The sequence below is a fragment of the Canis aureus genome, chromosome 14 (genome assembly GCF_053574225.1).
Source record: "Canis aureus isolate CA01 chromosome 14, VMU_Caureus_v.1.0, whole genome shotgun sequence".
NCBI lineage: Eukaryota > Metazoa > Chordata > Mammalia > Carnivora > Canidae > Canis > Canis aureus.
Genome location: NC_135624.1, coordinates 39,156,857 through 39,175,578, shown reverse-complemented (window position 1 = coordinate 39,175,578; position 18,722 = coordinate 39,156,857). Strand labels below are relative to the sequence as shown.

General features: G+C 58.8%; 1 long non-coding RNA gene across 2 annotated transcripts in view; it reads right to left on the bottom strand.

Moving 5' to 3' along the window:
• Positions 1–259: 259 nt before the first annotated feature.
• LOC144283403 (uncharacterized) overlaps positions 260–18,722 on the bottom strand; it is a 32,595-nt gene continuing 14,132 nt past the window's right edge. Inside the window, exons 2-3 of one of the 2 annotated variants that reach the window (XR_013351967.1) lie at positions 1,682–1,794; positions 260–1,067 (exon numbers count right to left, since the gene is read on the bottom strand). This is a non-coding gene — a long non-coding RNA (uncharacterized LOC144283403). The remainder of the gene's footprint in view (positions 1,068–1,681; positions 1,795–18,722) is intronic. The other variant, XR_013351968.1, reaches the window with a different exon arrangement.

Sequence of the window (18,722 nt, the reverse complement as noted above, 5' to 3'; positions counted from 1 at the left end):
TGTGCCATGGAACCCACCCTGGGCCCCCTGCACCCGCCCGCATGAGCACCCCTGCTCACCCTTCACCACTCGCAAGCCTCCCCGACTCTGGCACCATCCTGGCCTCTCCTTGGGATGCGTCCGGACTCCCTCCCCAGTGCTCCACTGCACCTGCATAACAGCTGACAAACACATCACCCCCACCCCCATGATGCCCCAAACCCACCAGGCGCCAAGGACAGAGGGATGAGCTGGCGCTGGCCCTCCAGGTGTGGAGAGAGCTCCAGGCTATGTCCTCAGAGGGGAAAACGGGGCGGAAAAGTGTGCGGGGACGTGCAGAACCAGGGGGCTCATGGTGCGCGGGGTCATTTGCATCCATTTGAGAGACAATGGAAGTTCAGAGCAAAAGCCTGAGAGCAGAAATCTGTACCTGATGGAGGAAACAGAACCTGGGTGGACAGACACGGGTGGAAGCAGGAATTTCCTAAATACCCCTGTGCCCACGTTCTGGGTGATTATACAACAAAACTAAATCTCCCAAAACACAATCTCTAAAAACTAAAAACAAAGCAAAACCGACGAACCTAACGGCATATCGAATCGGGAGCATAACAATATGGGAAAGAGCCATTTGAAGTGAGTTTCAAACAGTGATTTTTATCGTACATTCCCGAAGGCTGTACCCCAGGACGAGCGGGACTGCGGAAAGTGAGGTCTCTGATGGCTCTTGGTGAGCGCAGTGTTACTGATCATATCGGCAGTGTTGCTCTGAAGCCACATTTATATAAAGACAAAATAAATGCAAAATTATTTTACGCCGTTAGGAACCAAGTTTTCAGTGCAAGAAAAAGAAGACTCTAATGCAAAGTCGAGAAACTGCATAAGACCCTGTAAGCCCACATTGACTTGTTTTTTTTTAATTTTTAAAGAAGAGAACTTCCGGTGCACCTGGGCGGCTCTGTCGGTGAAGGGTCTGCCTTCCACTCAGGTCATGATGTTCGGTCCTGGGTTCGAGGAGTGCGTCGGGCTCCCTGTTCAGTGGGGGACTGTGCTTCTCCCTCTCCTCCTTGCTCATGCTCTCTCTCTGTCTCTCAAAGAAATAAAATCTTTTTTAAAATAAAAATAAAATAAAATAAATAAAATATAAAATAAGAAGAGAATTCCCTAGCCTGTATGTACTGAAAGGCTCAGAGAGAAGGACCAGTGCAGGGACACAGAGCTTCCCCCACCCACTGCCGTCTCCCATCCGAGGGATGCAGGGCCTCCTGAGGGGTGGCCAAGGCCGGGCCGGGCAGGGAGCCTGGAGCGGCATAGACCAGACAGCAGGGGAGAAGTCAGACACCCAGACACTCAGAGGACCAGGGGGTCCAGCTGAGGAGGCTCCCACAAGCCAAACACAGGACAACTTATTAAATTAATACAGGCTGTACCTGCCGCAAATGGAAACACATCAAACACGCCCAAATTCATGAGTTCAGAACGACGGGGGAACCTCTCTGAAATCAGTGGGCGATGCAAGAAAACCAACCCATCATTCTGAAAGTAGGTGACTAAAGGGAGAGAATCAAGCGTGTCCCCTGTGCGTCCATCACCTCAAGCTGCCCGTCCCAGAAACCGACAGTGGACGACCAGATGCTTCTTTTGGGGGAAAGCACACATCCCAGCCATGAACGGGGCGGGGGAGACGGGCAGGTGTGCATACCTCCCAGTGGACGAACACCCGGACGCTGACCATGGTTGGCAGGACACGGGTCGGGTCGGAGGAACGGGAGCATTTAGCACCTGGGACGTCAGCAAAGGCCAGGCCGGGAGGCTCTGCAGGACGGAAGACCCGGTATGAACAAATGAAGGGACCATATAATGTTTGTCCTTCTCCAATTGACTTATTTCACTCAGCATCATACCCTCCAGTTCCATCCACGTCGAAGCAAATGGTGGGTATTCATCGTTTCTAATGGCTGAGGAATATTCCATTGTATACAGAGACCACAGCTTCTTTATCCTTATCTGTCGATGGACACTGAGGCTCCTTTCACAGTTTGGCTATTGTGGACATTGCTGCTAGAAACATCGGGGTGCAGGTGTCCCGGCGTTTCATTGCATCTGTATCTTTGGGGTAAATCCCCCCCCCCCAGCAGTGCAATTGCTGGGTCGTAGGGCAGGTTTATTTTTAACTCTTTGAGGAACCTCCACACAGTTTTCCAGAGTGGCTGCACCAGGTCACATTCCCACCAACAGTGTAAGAGGGTTCCCTTTTCTCTGCATCCTCTCCAACATTTGTGGTTTCCTGCCTTGTTAATTTTCCCCATTCTCACTGGAGTGAGGTGGTTTCTCATTGTGGCTTTGATTTGTATTTCCCTGATGGCAAGTGATGCGGAGCATTTCCTCATGTGCATGTTGGCCATGTCTATGTCTTCCTCTGTGAGATTTCTGTTCATAACTTTTGCCCATTTCATGATTGGATTGTTTGTTTCTTTGCTGTTGAGTTTAATAAGTTCTTTATAGATCTTGGAAACTAGCCCCTTATCTGATATGTCATTTGCAAATATCTTCTCCCATTCTGTAGGTTGTCTTTGAGTTTTGTTGACTGTATCCTTTGCTGTGCAGAAGCTTCTTATCTTGATGAAGTCCCAATAGTTCATTTTTGCTTTTGTTTCTTTTGCCTTCGTGGATGTATCTTGCAAGAAGTTACTGTGGCCGAGTTCAAAAAGGGTGTTGCCTGTGTTCTCCTCTAGGATTTTGATGGAATCTTGTCTCACATTTAGATCTTTCATCCATTTTGAGTTTATCTTTGCGTATGGTGCAAGAGAGTGGTCTAGTTTCATTCTTCTGCATGTGGATGTCCAATTTTCCCAGCACCATTTATTGAAGAGACTGTCTTTCTTCCAGTGGATAGTCTTTCCTCCTTTATCGAATATTAGCTGACCATAAAGTTCAGGGTCCACTTCTGGATTCTCTATTCTGTTCCATTGATCTATGTGTCTGTTTTTGTGCCAGTACCACACTGTCTTGATGACCACAGCTTTGTAGTACAACCTGAAATCTGGCATTGTGAGGCCCCCAGCTATGGTTTTCTTTTTTAATATTCCCATGGCTATTCGGGATCTTTTCTGATTCCACACAAATCTTAAAATAATTTGTTCTAACTCTCTGAAGAAAGTCCATGGTATTTTGATAGGGATTGCAGTAAACGTGTAAATTGCCCTGGGTAACATTGACATTTTCACAATATTAATTCTGCCAATCCATGAGCATGGAATATTTTTCCATCTCTTTGTGTCTTCCTCAATTTCTTTCAGAAGTGTTCTATAGTTTTTAGGGTATAGATCCTTTACCTCTTTGGTTAGGTTTATTCCTAGGTATCTTATGCTTTTGGGTGCAATTGTAAATGGGATTGACTCCTTAATTTCTCTATCTTCAGTCTCGGGATCCCTGGGTGGCGCAGCGGTTTGGCGCCTGCCTTTGGCCCAGGGCGTGATCCTGGAGACCCAAGATCGAATCCCACGTCGGGCTCCCGGTGCAGGGAGCCTGCTTCTCCCTCTGCCTAGGTCTCTGCCTCTCTCTCTCTCTGTGTGTGACTATCATAAATAAATAAAAATTAAAAAAAAATTATCTTCAGTCTCATTGTTAGTGTATAGAAATACCACTTACTTCTGGGCATTATAAGGTCTCATTCATTTGGGGAATATAAAAAAATAGTGAAAATGAATAAAGGAGAAAGAAGAAAAAATGAGTCGAAAATATCAGAAAGGGAGACAGAATATGAAAGACTCCTAACTCTGGGAAACGAACTAGGGGTGGTAGAGGGGGAGGTGGGCAGGGGGTGGGGGTGACTGGGTGATGGGCACTGAGGGGGGCACTTGACGGGATGAGCACTGGGTGTTATTCTATATGTTGACAAATTGAACACCAATAAAAAATAAATTTATAAATAAAATAAATAAAATAAAATAAAATAATAAAATAAAATAAAATAAAATAAAAAGGAGAAAGAGAAAAAAAAAAAAAAAACAAATAAAGGACCAGGACCAAGAAAAGAGAGGGGGGCAGGAGGAGGGCTATCTCTCAACTTTGAGATCCAGGAGAGGCATCAGCTGTGTGTGTGCGTCTGATTTTGAAAATAATTTTTAAAAAAATCATTAACCACCCCTTTATGGTCCAATCAGGGAAATTCAAACTCTGGACATTGGCTGATATTCAGAAATTACTGTTCTTTCCTTCGGGTGGGAGAATGATGTCATGGCTGGGAGTTTTTAAAAGCCCTCATCTTTCAGGGATACACTCTGAAATGTTTGTAGGTAAAAAATGAGCAACTCCGCGTGCAGTGACATGAAAATGTCCATAATTTATAACTTTCCATGAATGTAGCACGCCACAGATCAATGCATCGAATATGATCCAATTTGTTTTGTAAAGAAAAGAGCAGAGTGGGATGTGTACGTGGATGGTGCTTGCCGAGGCCCTGGGAGACATCTGGAAACCGCACGGGACGTTGGGCCTGGGCACCTCTAAATGCTACGTGAGGAGGGGGACAAGAGCCTTTCACTTTTTACTTTCAGTAGAATTTTTCTTTGTGGAAAAAAAGATGAAACCACGTTGCCGTCTTGCCACACCTGCTCAACTAACAGATGAGGGTATCAATCTCCCTGGCCGCCTACATCCCGAAAGAGATCAGACTCGATGGGCCACTGCTGCAGGAAACAACACTGCCAAACACAGACCTGGGTCCCTGAGCCATGGCCCAGCCACGGGGTCCCTGAGCCACGGTGCAGCCATGGGTTCCCACAGCCACGGTGCAGCCACTGGGTTCCCACAGCCACGGCTCAGCGACGGGGTTCCCCATGGCCCAACCACGGGGTCCCGGAGCCACGGTGCAGCCATGGGGTCCTGCAGCCACGGCGCAGCCATGTGGTCCCACAGCCATGGTGCAGCCACCATGGTCCCTGAGCCACGGTACAGCCATGGGGTCCTGCATCCATGGGGTCCTGCAGCCTCAGTGCAGCCATGGGGTCCCAGAGCTACGGCACAGCCATGGGGGTCCCACAACCATGGCGCAGTCATGGTGCAGGGCTCCAACAGTCACCCTGCAGGACACGGATGCACCACAGCCAGACAGCCGGTTCCTCCAGCGGTTGCGTGGAGAGAACAGAGAGAGAGGAAAGGAACCCCATAGATTAACAGAAATCTTACTGTCAGAAAATGTAATATTTAGCCCTTATTTGGATCCCGAATCCAATAAGCTTTAAAAAGAAAACAGTGAGACAAGGAAACGTGCCTGCTGCTAGATATTGAATATTAAGCAATTGTTGTTATTTTAGGGGTGATAATGATGTCACGGTTGTGAAGGGCTCTGTTTCTTGTTTGGGTTTTTTTTTTTTTTTTTTTTTGAAGAATCTTCTGTTTCACAGGCATATATTGAACGAGGTGGAGATAAAATGAGATAAAGCCGGGGATTCGCCTGTAAACAGCGGAGCGGTGCGGCGGGGGTCCGGGTGCAGGCAGCCCCGGAAGGGCTGCAGCGGCGGGCGGCAGCGGTTTATCACACATTGTCTCCACCATAGTCTGGGGACATTTTCTGTGACGATTACACCTGTGACAACACTATCCACAGTAATTCACAATAATTTTTTAAAAAGAGGGATCGTGGGGCGGTTGCACAGGAGACGTGGCAGGAATTCCGTGCTCGCGGGGAACCGGCGGGCGATCAGCTGCGGAGATCAGCTGAGCAGGCTGGGTGGACGCTGACCTCGGCCCCCGGTTCGCACGGCGGAGGGGCCGCACTGACTCAGAGGACATGGGGGGTGGGGGTGGGGAATGCTCAGGACCCAGGACAGCAACCTCAGGAACGCTCTGGAAGCTCAGGCCACCCGCAGGGAAGGGGAGAGGGAAGAGGGTCAGGCAGGCTGCGACATCCCAGGTTTGTCCCCTCTGCTCCCTGGCCCACTACCCCCCCCCCCCGCCTGCACCAGGCAGGAAGCAAGTCCAGGGCCAAAGCTACAAGACAGCACCACCTCCAGGAAGCCCTCCTGTTCCTCCCTCCAGCTGAGCCAAGGGTGCCGCCCACCCCCCCAAGCCCGCTGCTCACACAGGCTCCTGCTGTTGGGCCTGGGGTGGACCCAGCCTCTCCGCCTCCCTGATTCATGCGCCCTGCCCGTCTGGACACCATGCCCTTGCCCAGCGGCCCCTGCGGCCCCATCCCCTAATGACCGTCCCTGCTTGGCCCCGGGCGAGGTCCCGGCTGTGGCACAGCCACCGTTACTTAACCCCCTCCTTCCCGACTCCTCGAAGCCTCCCTGGGGGCTCCAGGATGTTCCCCAGAGGCTGCCCTGCAGTGCGAAGGGTGAGGCAGCAGCTGGGGGCTTTGACTGGCGAGAGCAGGGAGGAAAGAGCTAGCAGAGGCCTCCCCGCGTCCCCCGGAGCCCCGCTCTGCCTCATGCTAGGGGCTCTTTCCTGGAGATGACCTCCCCCCAGGGGGGCCAGCAGCTCCCCTGCTCGCACACTTCGCCTCCCCTAGCCCTCACTCGGGGTGCCCTGGGCTCGCTCCCCAGTGAAGTCCGAGCACATGGCCCAGCCTCAGCCTCTGCGGCTTGGGCATCCCGGCATGCAGGTCACCACACCAGGCTTGGTCAGCATCCCTTCGGGGGCAATGAAGGAGGTGCCTGCCCATAGGCCCAAGAGTGTCATGTCGCTGGCAAGTAGTGTCCGCAGACCGGAGGTGGCCGGTAGGAAGGGCAGAGCCCACTGAGACGGAGGCCCGAGACCACAGGGGCTTCTCCTCTTCTCATTTCTGCTTAAAAATCTCATGGGAACGCGACATCCTCCAGCCCCAGGACGGTTGGCACTGCTGGCCCACCACCGTGAGTGGGTTAGCTCCTTCCTGACCGCCCTGGTGGCAGCTGCAGGCCAGATGCCCTGGAAGCCACCCTGGCGCAGTGTCCACCCAGCACAGGGCACCTGGTAGGTGGCATCCAGCTGCTCGGGGGGAGGAGGGTAAGGACACCCTCGATGAGAGGTCTCCATCCTCTGGGACAGTCTGTCGTCTCCCATGGGACCCTGCCTGCCAGCCCCCATCTCCAGGATCTTCCTCACGCGGCCTGAGGGCCCTGGGAGCTGTGCTGAACCTTCTGGAAGTCAGTGGATTTAAGGTGACTTGGCGCGTCCTGGAGGCGCCGCTGTCCTTGGTGCTGACGGGCGTTTGTTCCCCACCCCCCCACGCCCTACCCCACGCCCACGCCCACCCCAGAACGTATCTCCCCTCTGGGCCTCAGAGGAGGCATCTTCCCCTTCCACACACCTCCCACCCCCTCATTTACTCAGCACATGGCCAGGCCCCACGTGCCCTGGAGACAGGAGAGCCTAGCCCACCCTCCTTGCCGCTGCGCTCCACAGGCTCAGGCACGGCCAAGTCCCCTTCCTTGTGCCCAGCTTTGCGCTAAAAACCGCACTGCACCAGGCCATCCTCGTGGGCCGGCTCCCGGTCTGGGCTTCACTCCTGCAAGCCCCCTCTGGGCCCCCCTCGCCTTCTGTACCCCAGGCCCCCAAGCTCAGGTGATAACCCGGCGAGGGGACAGGATGTGCTGAGGACCACGGCGCGCTCTGCGCCCCAGCACAGGCTCCCAAAGAGGAAGCGGCAGAAGCTGCCAGGGACCCACCCTGGTTGGGCCCTGGGGTTCCCAGGCACTGGCCCCCAGCCTCTGGTGACCCTGCGAAGCCACACGATGGCCTTCCACTGTCCCCACTGTACGGATGAGGAAGGCGAAGCCCAGAGAGATTCAGGACCTTGCCTAAGTGGCCAGGAGACCAACGCAGCTCATCAAAGGTGCAACGGCAGCTGGCGAGGCAGTGGACGCCGGATGAGCACCCCGCCGGTCCCTTTCCATCCGAAGCCACTGCTTCCACAGCCACTCCCATGAAACACTGGGCCTGGCACCCTGGCTTTCCTCTCTGTGCTCACACTGGGCCCCCCGAATCTTGGAGCTGGGCTAATCCAACCTGCTCATCACCCTACAGGTGGAGAAACTGAGTCCAGAGAAAAGAGAAAGCGTAGCCCAGGTCCTCTGCGTCTGGGTCCACATCCCTTTGAGAGAGGCCTCGTGCACGGTATTGGATGCTCCCTCCCGCCCTCTCTTGGGCCTGCTTTCCCACCTGTAAAATGGGTCTGTCCAGCTCACCCCGAAGAGTCACGGGGAGCCCTGCATACGCCGCACGTCTCAGGGTCCCCGACGCCGCCTGGCCACGCGGGGCCATCCGTGAGCGAGGTGCCACCTCTGCCCGTGCCAGCCGCTCGCCCCCGGGGCTGAAGCCTGCGAGGGAAGGGGGGTCGTGTGCGAGAAACGTGCCACCACTAAAGGCGTTGCCAGCCTGCAAGGCTGCGTGTTCTCCTGCACAGGCAAGATCTGCTGGCTTATTAGACACACACGGACGCGCAGACTGCGGCCAAGAGATAAGGACTCTTCCATCAGGACGGCTGCCCTTCTCTCCCTCCCTCCCTCTCTGTCTGTCTCTTTGGTGGTTTTTTTTTCTTCTTCTTCCCTCAACTTGGGTTTTTTAAGCTTAGAAGTGACTGCTCTAATCGAGCCGAGAGACCAGCAGCAGGAGGCGGATGTGCTCACAGAAGATGGGGGTGCTAAAAAAACAGGAGGTGGTGGGGGCAGGGGGGGCTCGCTCTAGAAATAGCGTCTCATCTCCCGGATGGACACAGACGAGAGGGCCCCACTCCCACATGGCCGGGAAGTGGGAGTAGAGCCGTGGCCTGGTCTGCTGTGGGGGGGAGGCAGGAGGCCGCCCTCAGGAGGAGCCAATCCGATGGCAGAGACACGGGAGTGTCTCGTGAGGGGAGTCCACTCTGGGGCGGTGACTGGGCCCCACCTGGGTGACAGGTGCACAGGAAGCTCTGACCCGCCGGGATGACCTTGGGTGCCACTCGAGGCGTGGCCCACACGCGAAGGAACCAGGCCTTGCCGAGTGGGCACCATGGCCCAGACTCGCTATTGCCCGGCCTGTCCTCACGGGCCCTCCCTGCCCGCAGCCCTCAGAGCAGCTCACAGTCTGGGTCACCACCCGGAGGGATGGGTGCTGCCCGCCGGAGCCCAGGAAGGGTGTGGGGATGTGGCCCCGCTCCCCTGGCTCCTCCTCCTGCCCCCCCACCCCCCGCAGCCTGGGGAACCCGGCCCTGAGCGCTGACGGAGCATCGCTGCCATCTCCCGCAGTTGGGTCTGTCCCCCACGCAGGGCAGGGGGCAAGTTCTGTCCACCTCAGGGAGAGGCCAGAAAGGCCCTGCGCCCAGAGAAACAGGCTGCTTGCTTGGACTCAGTTACGTGGGAACGGCTCCAATGCACACAAACTCACTTCTGCAAACATTTTCAGACTTTGAGCTGCACCAGCTCCATGCCCTCAACACCCCAGCAAACCCACCCGTGTCTGGCACCTCAGAGCCTCCCTACAAGCTATTCCGCTCCCAGAATGCCCTTCCCTGCTGGCCCCATTCCCTCTTTGAAGTCTCTCCTGGCCCCCTCCTCCAGGTAGCACTCCCAGACCACCCCCCCCCCCTTCTGGTGCTCCTCTCTCAGACCTTAATGCTCCCCCGAACACTCAGGATTACACACTTGGGTCTGTCTGACGTCCCATCAACCAGAACCCTGGCTCTACAAAGACGGGCGCTGATTCCCTATGGTCTGACCCACAGCAGGAGCCTCAAAAATACGTACTGAGTGAATGAAGACGTCCGTGAGACCCCTCCGCCACCGTCCCCTCTCCCGGTCACACGCCCACCGGCCGTGCACACACATCACAGATCTCACCACGTGGAAGCCGCCCCAGGGCCGGCAGGTGGCAGCGGTGCCCTCCCCGGGGGGCTGTGGGGCCTCCTCCCCCACCCCTGCTGGTCAACGTGCCAGGTTTCACCTGCCGACCCCGGGGGAGGCTGGGAAACCGTGACCACAGTATGTTGCAGCCACTGCCATTAGGAGGAGGGGGTCGGCTCCCCTACCCCTGGAATCTGGGCCAAGACTCAGTGTGACCTACAGCATGTGGCCTGGGTGACACCGTGTGAGCCCCAGAGCCCAGGCCTCAGGGGACGGCAGCCCCACCGTCGCCCTCCTGGCAGCCGGCCCCAAGTGGAGAAGCTTCACGGACCCGTTGTCCAGGGAGGGCCATGTGGAGAGAGGTCAGGCAGGTGACAGGGACCCACCCCCCCCAGGACCTGCCCTCAGGTGGGCAAGGCCATCCGGCGCATCGCGACCCAGCTGACCCCACGAGGAGCAGTCCCTGTCCAGTCCAGCTGACCCAAGGAGGATGAGAAATACTAAGTCCCTGCCACTGACACTGCTCGGTTCCAGGGCGGTCTGTCCCGTGGCAGGAGACAGACAAGAGGACACTTCCCATCCCTCTCACGGCCCGTGTCTGGATCCCCGGGTCAGAGCTGTCACTGTCCTACTTAAACTTTCACCCCCCATCCGACAGTGGGCCGCAGTGGAGGACGGAGGGCCCTCGGGAGGCTGGGGTCTGCACATAACTTAAAAGGCAAATATAGGGGCACCCAGGTTGCTCAGCGGTTGAGCCTCTGCCTCTGGCCCAGGGCGTGACCCCGGGGTCCTGGGATCGAGTCCCATGTCGGGCTCCCTGCATGGAGCCTGCTTTTCCCTCTGCCTGTGTCTCTGCCTCTCTCTCTCTGTATCTCTCATGAATAAATAAAATCTTTTTTTAAAAAAGGCAAATATTAAGGACAAATGTGGAACCTGCCATGCATGGCAGCTAAGTGCCTGCCTCGGCGCCTCCTTGGATGGTAGGGGCTTGGCCAGAGTTTAGAACAACCATGCCCCCCGGGGCAGGCTGCACACCCAAGTGTCCAGAGCCGTGACCCGTCTTGTGGGCCTGTGAGCTGCGGGGCCTCTGGGGGACGCTTAGTTTTACGATTCAGTGACGACCCCTGTGAGCCACTTGAATGCAGGACGTGCCTTTGCTCCTGGCATCCTAACCACATTGCCTTCTTCGGACAAGAGTGTTTCCCTCATAAATGCTCCCTACAGCTCTGACTTCTCTCCTCCCTCCTCATAAACCCCAGAGCCACAGGATGCTTCCAGCTGCAAATGACATGAACACAAACCTGCTTAGGACAAAATGGAAGACCAGATAGGGTCCAGACGGGGTCCACACAAGGTCAGGTCGGGACACAGAAAACATGCCAGGACTTTTCAATACAAGGGTGTTAACGCCAACAAGTGTCCACACGGGGCTGGAAGAGCCAAGAGGCCGGCCGCCAAATGGGGGACACGGCGACCACCCAGGGACCAGCAGCAGCAGGAAAGGGCCAGCTCGCTAAGCAGGAGTGGGGACATGGAGTTCTCAGGCCACGGGTGCAGGCCAACCACCTGGGGGGCGGCCCGCAGGGACAGGGCCTTGGTGGGGGCGTCCGGCGAGCACTAGAGCCACAGGAGACCCCACCAGTGCCTGCAAATGGGCAGCAGCAGGACGGCCGGGCATCTCCTTCCCCAAAAGGCTCCAGGGGGCCAAACCCTTGACACTGTCAAAGGCTGGAAGCCTCCAACAGAACCATAGTCCAGGGTCAGGGGCAGATCCCAGGAGAAAGGGACACTCTGGGCAGGCCCCACGGTGCCAGACGCCCACGGTGGCTTCCCGTGAATGTGCTCTCAGCTCACGTGCTCAGAGTCTCAGCCATAAAGGCCATAAAGGACAGCTTCCAGTTTCTAAAGCCTCTCAGGTCCTTCCTGCCCCAGGGCCTTTGTCCACACGTCACCCGAAGACCTCCTCCCTTTCCACGAGGTCTTCCCTGACCTTCAGATGGGGAGGCCGCCCTTCCTGCCCCCAGCCCTGCCCTCCACGGCTTGACAGCTGCAGCCTCCCCGCCGCACTGCGCACGGAGCAGGTGTCTCCCTCTGCCAGACTGTAAGCCCCGCGGGCCAGGGCAGGTGTCTGTCCAGAAAGGGCACGGCCCAACAGGGAGTTCTCGGTTTGGGATTTAGGGGGAAATCCTCCCAATGGGAAGCAAGGAAAAAGGGAAAAAGTGTGTGTCCTCGCCCTTTGCAGGCTGCCTGTCCAGTCCTCCGGGGAGGGGGCCGGCACGGTCATCGGCAGCCACGTTTTTCAGTGGACGGGGTAGGACTGGCCCCATATGGAGTGAGCTAGGTGCAGAAAGTAGTGAGCCCCCCACTGAGGGAGGCATTCACGCCAAGCCTGCGGGCCTACACAGCCTGGATGTCAACGAATATTCTCCAAGATTCCCTGGTTCTTGAAGGATCACTTGTGTGCGGTGGTGAGGCTCGTGCCAGGGATGGGAGGAAGCACGCGAGAACAAGGGCGTGGGGGCCCAACAAGCTCGGTGGGGGGTGAAGGCCGAGTCACTGTGGACAGAGCAGGTCAGGGGACAGGGCACGTGGATCCCTTGGCGCCCAGGAGATCTGCCCACCCCCCCCCGCCCCGGAAGGGGGAGCTCCGGGAGCAGAAGCCTGAGGCACAGCGGCCACAGGGAGGGAACTAGGCCACCACTGCCAGCCAGAGGCTGTCCAGGAGCCAGGCTGCCCGCGGGGCCCACACCTGGGGAGAGGTGCTCGGGGAGGCCCGGGGGGCTTCAGGCCCAGCCCAAGGTCCGGAGAGGGTGCAGAGTCCCCCTAGGGCCCCAGGAGCCAGCTCAGGGTGGCTGCAGCCTCCGGGCCATCTGCCCACCGGCCACACGGGGAGGCACCCCAGCTGGGGGCGGGCGTCCCCGGGGGCAAGGCCTGCCCTCCCTGGGCCCCAGCAGCCTGGCCCGGACGGGGGTGCTCCGAGATGCTCTGCGGGCTGTGCCATTCTGCTTCCGGCCCTTGCTCCCTCCTCCCCGCAGCCCACCGGGACCGCACACGGGCTCGCGCAGCACCACCGCCGGGCAACGCCCCTTCCCTCCGTGGACTGTGCCGAGCGAGGCTGGCCCGGCCTGTTCTTCACATCTCCCCAGGGGACAAAAGGCCTTAAGAACAAAGGTGTGAGTCACCAACGCATGGGCTGGTGGGGCTGGCTTTCTAAGGCCAGGTGGCTGAGGAGGAGTGGACGCGTCTCCCACGGCAGCCGGGCCCCTGGGTGACCCAGCCAGGCCCCGCTCCCCTCCCGGCCCCACTGGCCTCCACTCCCCCAAACCTCTAAACCGGCACATCGCGGCCGTGTCTGCTTCTTAGGAGCCGGACTCATCCCAGCGCCGGTCGGGGGTCGCCTCCCCAGTGCCCGGCAGGGCCGTCTGCCTGGACCACCTGCCCTTTTGCTGCAGACAGAGTGGAGGCCCACGGAGGAAAAGTGACTCCCAGGTGGTCGGGCCAGAGCCAGGCCTCCCTCAGACCCGCCCAGGACAGCGTCCAGTGTCCCCAGCACGGAGGACGGGGAGCAGGGGGTGGCCTGCGGCTTCTGACAAGGCTCAGCCATGGCCCATGGGGCTTGGAGGCACCAGCCCCTGCCCTTCGGAGGAGACATGTGCCCAGCCAAGATGCCCCCCCAGAGGAGAGCCACTGAATGATGTCACCACCATCGGGCCACCCAGATGCCACCATCCCCCATAGGGGCAGCTCTGACCCGCTTCCCCACTCACCCACAGGGCCTGGCACCTGGGAGTCCCCACTTCTCCCGCCGGCCCCAGCTGCCCCACCGCCCCCCAGAGCCCTGTCCTACCTGTAAAGTGATGACAGGCGTCCCTGCTGGGAGTCCTCAGGGCCACAGCCCCACAAACCTCCAGGGGCGCTGCTCCGGGGGTGTCACTGCTCAGACCCCACGGCCCTGGCCCCGAGGAGGGCTCGTGTGGCTTCCCTCCTTGCTGCCTAAGACCCAGGAACACAGGCTAAGGGACCTCAGGCTCACGGGCAGCGCAAACCCTCCCACACCTTCTTGTCAAACAGGAAGGTAAGGCCCAGAGTGGGGACACGGCCCGGCCCCGGGTCCCCGGGATGGGCAGCCCGGGTGAGCCTGGGTCCCTGGCTCACACCCCGTCCCATCATACGTGCGTGTCTCTGGACCTGTGTCTGTCCACACCGCACCCTGGGCTCCAAGGAGGTGAGCGGGCCACGAGCAGAGGGACCCCACTGCTGGGTCCGTGGGCCCCACCCAGCAGATCCATACCGGCTGGACGGAAATGACAAAAGCCTCCCCCGTGGGTGGGGCCGGGACAGGCGCTATAGTGGCCCTTGCCTTCTTATCCCCACGACCACCTTGGAAGGGGCTGTCCTGTCCCCATTTTACACAGAGAAAACGGAGGCCCAGGGTCACCCAACCTGCAGGAAGCGGAGCTGGGGAGGGGGTCCCAGCCAGCAAAGCCCCCAACCCAAGCCACTACCACCGAGGACTCAGGTCTGCCCCAAGGCATACGCATGTCTGTGCCCGGAACCCCCCACCAGCCCCTTCTCCGCGGCACGGCTGCTGCCGCCGCTCCCCTTCTGTCCTCACGGAGAAGATGCTTGCTTCTTTTGCTTTTTCCTGACGCGTCCCCTTGACACCCCACAGTGAGGGTGGCATCCTTGTGATTGACGGATCGACCAACCGCAGGGCTGTGGGGAGAATGGGCAGGTGCCAGGGCGAGAGGAGCACGCTGGAGCGCATCCAGGTGGGTGTGGACGCTCCAGTTCTACCAAAATCAAGATAATAATATTAGCATTAGCCACCACGGACCCCCACGGCCAGATGGCGGCTGTCTGGGGCCCTGGAGGGGGCCGTGGCCTCAGCTGAAAAGGTCACGCCGACGACAGCCTCCTGCGGCACTTCCGTGAGCGCCCCGGAGCCAGCTGGCACCTGTCCAGGTCGGGCCAGGGAGCCGGCACGGGCAGGTCCCGCTCCAGAAGGCATCACAGCAGGGCCACGTGCCGGGACCTCACAGCGGGCCTGCCAAGCTGCCGCCCCCGGGAGCGCGCGGAGTCCAAGGTGTGCGGGAGGCAGAAGGAAATGGACCTCTGTCCGGGGCGGGGTGGGGAGGGCAGGACACCCCTAGAGCTCCGCCGAAGCACGGAGTCCTAGGGACCGACGGCTGCAACCCCTCCACTTTGCAGACCGGGGACTGAAGACCAGATAGGATAAGTGACTTGCCCAAGGTCACACGGTGACAGGGTGAAAATTCTACCCGCCGGCCCAGAGTCCTCCGGCCATGCATCTGGCCCTCCCAGGGTGTGATTATTAGTAGGAGAGGAAGCCTAAAGTCTCGGCTCTGTGGAAGCCACAGGCGTCACCCATCCACTCACCCCAAATCCCTTCAGCCAGCCGTCGTCCCACCCGTGCCCTCGCTCATCTGTTCATCCCTCCATGTATCTTCCCATCCGTCCAACATCCGACCTCCCACCAATAATCCACCATCCCCCACCCAGCTATCTATCCGACCACCAACTGTCCACTGACCCACCCGGCCACCCCTCCATCCTCCCACACACCTATCCATCCGACCCCTCCTCCCACCCACCAACTTATCCATCATCTAGTCCTTCCACCCGCCCATATACGCATCCACCTGCCCATTCACACATCTATCATCCTGCCCATCCATGTGTCGATCCATCTATCTACCCATTTATCTTCTCATCTACCCATATATTCATGCATCATCCTCCACACACTCATACCCATCCCCGTGTTTGTTCATCCGTGCACCCACCTTCCCATCCACCTTCCCACCCACATGTCCATCCATCCCTCTACCTTCCCATCCACCCACCTGTCCATCCATCCCTCTACCTTCTCACCTATCCACCTTTCCACACATCCCTCTACTGTCCCTTCCATCCACCTGTCATCCCTTCTCAGGCCCATCCATCCAAGAACACTGGCTGAGTGTATGCCTGTAAGTTCCCAGTGCTGACCCGCCTAGCCTATTCCACAATTCTAACTGAAAAGAACCCCAAAGCACAGCTTGTTTGACTCAGCCCATCATGCACATGAGAAACCAAGGTTGGGAAGGAAGAGGAAATAAGAGGGAGTCAAGTCATTCTTAAAAGTGGTGAAGCTCTCACCACTCTACCCCATCCCCTCACATGTCGCTCCATCCAGAGCATGGTCTACACTTCTCCAATTCCACACCATGATGTGACCTGGCAGGCTGGCGGCACAGCCCTGGACTTTGTCTTCTTCCCCTACCTACCCCAGGTTGTAGGTGAAAGTAAGTGAGCCTAGACCGTGCTCTTCACCCAACAGGATGGTCAGGAGCAGACAGGTCAACGTCTGTGATCTTCCCAGTATGGCGCATGTGGGTGACCCCGGGTCCTCATCCTGTCTCCACCACTCCCCTCCTTGCCCTCAGTCCATCCATCTGTGCAATGGGGTGCTAAGACCGGGTGGTGTCCCCAGCCCAGAATTCCCCAGAGCAGCCCGGGGTGGGGGCCATCGGTGAGGGGGTGTGAGGGCAGAGAGTACATGCGTTGGCACCTCGGTGCCGGAAACTGGGGCCTCCGGGATGTGCTGTCAATCAGCCTTGCTCTGGGCCAGCGTCCTGGAGCCTGGAAACCATTCCTCGCCTCCCCCGATGACTCACCCTGTCAACACCTGATGAGTCACAGCTGCTGACAAATGGGGGGGCACAGCTCCAGCCACCCCCACACTGAGGACTCAGCCTGCCCTGGATGCAGCCTGAGCGAGCGCCACCAGCCCAGGAGGAAGGCCCTGGACGGAGGACAGCACATCCTGCCCGTGGGTGGGATTCAGCGTCAAAGGCTCTGGCGCCGGGGCCCACCCCATGAGTAGCCCCTCCCCCAGCCCACCTTGATAAATGAGGCCTCTGAGGCCCGGAGAGGTGACTGGCTCCCCCCGAACCACGCAGCTCACTCACCAGGGGCCTGGAGAAGATGCACCCCCAGCGGTGCCTCCAGCAGAGCTTGTCTGCAGTCTCGGCCCACACGGGCTCCTGCCTCCGATGGGCCTCCCGGGCCGGGCGGGGCTTGCCTCCTGCCACACTCACACCCACACGTCGCACCCACACCTCATCAACCTCACCCGCCCAGAGAGAAGAGGCTCAGCCCACACGAGGCTCAGGCCTGCCACAGCCCCAGGGCCGCATCCCAGCCCTGGACGACGGAGATGGACAGAGGCGACAGGTAGTTGGCCTCGGCCCTCGAAACCAGAGACCATGAGGCCTCTGCTCTGTAGGAGGTGCTAGACACCCCCCTTCCTCAGCCCTGGGAGAATGTGCTGGATGGCAGGTCAGGGCCATGGGCCTGCAGGGCTGTCCTCAAACACATTGGGGGACTAGGGACCCAGGCCAGCCCTCTGTGGGGTCCAGCCAGAGAGCAAGACCCAGGGCCTCAGGGGAGGAACTCGTGCCACAAGGATGCAGGAGTGAGCAGGGCAAGGCCCCCGGGACCTCCCAAGGATGGCCCCGTGCTCCCCTCCTCCGCGGGCAGAGAGAGCACCCCTGCCCAACCCCTCAGGGGTGAGCCACACCGGGATCTGCTCCGGGTGTCAGGACAGGACCTGGGGAGCCGTCACCGTGGCGCTTATAACTGCAGGACTCCGCAGGCAGCCGGAGCTGGGTGGAGAGGGCCTGGAGGTGTCTGGCAGGTAGGAGGCCCCCGAGAAGGCCCTTGTGACCGAGGAAGTGGGCAGGCTCGTCCCTGCGCAGGGTGGGTGCCCAGCTCCTGCTGCTGAGAGCACACTGACTGCCCCGCCGGAAAGCCAGTCACCAAGGCGGCCACGCAGCGTGGGGTGTCCAGGGCACAGAAGCTGCTGGGGGACGTGGCCGGGCCAGCCAAGGGGAGGAGACAGCAGGTCAAAGGGAGCAGGAGGCCCACAGGGTCGGGCACGTAGGAAGGACCCGCAGCCAGGGAACCAGATCGGGGTCAGGCTGCAGAAGGCATGCCAGGGGCCGGACAGTGGTCCAGGGCAGGAAGCCCTCTGGCCTGTGGCGGCCACGGGCTCCGTGGTTGGACTCAGGCTACAGATCCAGAAGCTGTGTCCCCTCCTGGGAGGGCCCCCAGCTCCTGTGGCCGTGGCAGCCTTGGCCTGCAGACCCACCCCATGGGGGACTCCTCTGGGCCGGCACCTGTGCCCCAACCTCCCCGGGCCAGGCCCAGAACCCATATGTGATAGACCAGCACCGTGTAGACCCCAAAGCACTGGGATCGGGGTCCCACACCGGGCCCTGCACCAGTGACCCCTCCAAAGGGACCTTCACAGGACCTGTCATGAGGCCCCCCAGGCCGGGACCCAAGCGCAGTGGTGGCGCAGCCCGAGCACTTGCAGACAAGCTAGTGCAGCCCCCTTTGACTGCTGAGGGCAATGAAGAGAGTGAGGGGAGCCACAGGCGCGCCCCCGATCCCCAGTGCCCCCCGGACATGCCCCACACCAATCTAAGAGCTCAGCAATCTAAGACGGCCGGGTCATCCCACGTGCCCCGCGGGACCCTACGCAGCACCCCTCTGGTCAGATGAGGTCGGACCCCTGGATGACTAGGGCTCCGCGGTGATGACAGGGGTCCCAGGGCTGCTAGACTGGGGGCGTGGAGGGTGAGACCATGACCCTGGCCCAGCCAAGGTCGAGGGGGCAGCGAGGGTGGAGGCCCCGCTTCCCGCTGCAGACACCGCCCTGCTCCCCGCCCCCCCGGCCGCCGTTTTCTCTCAATCAGTTTTCTTACCTGATTCACAGTATCAGTATCTTAATACTTAAAGCGGATTTGAATTAGCGTAACTGGCCCTAAGAGGAAATAAATTAATGTTGGTGCCTAAGAAGTTTCTCCAGGTAATTAGAGCCTGGACTAAATTGAATGAGTATCTGATCTCTCCTCTTCTCACCTGAGAACT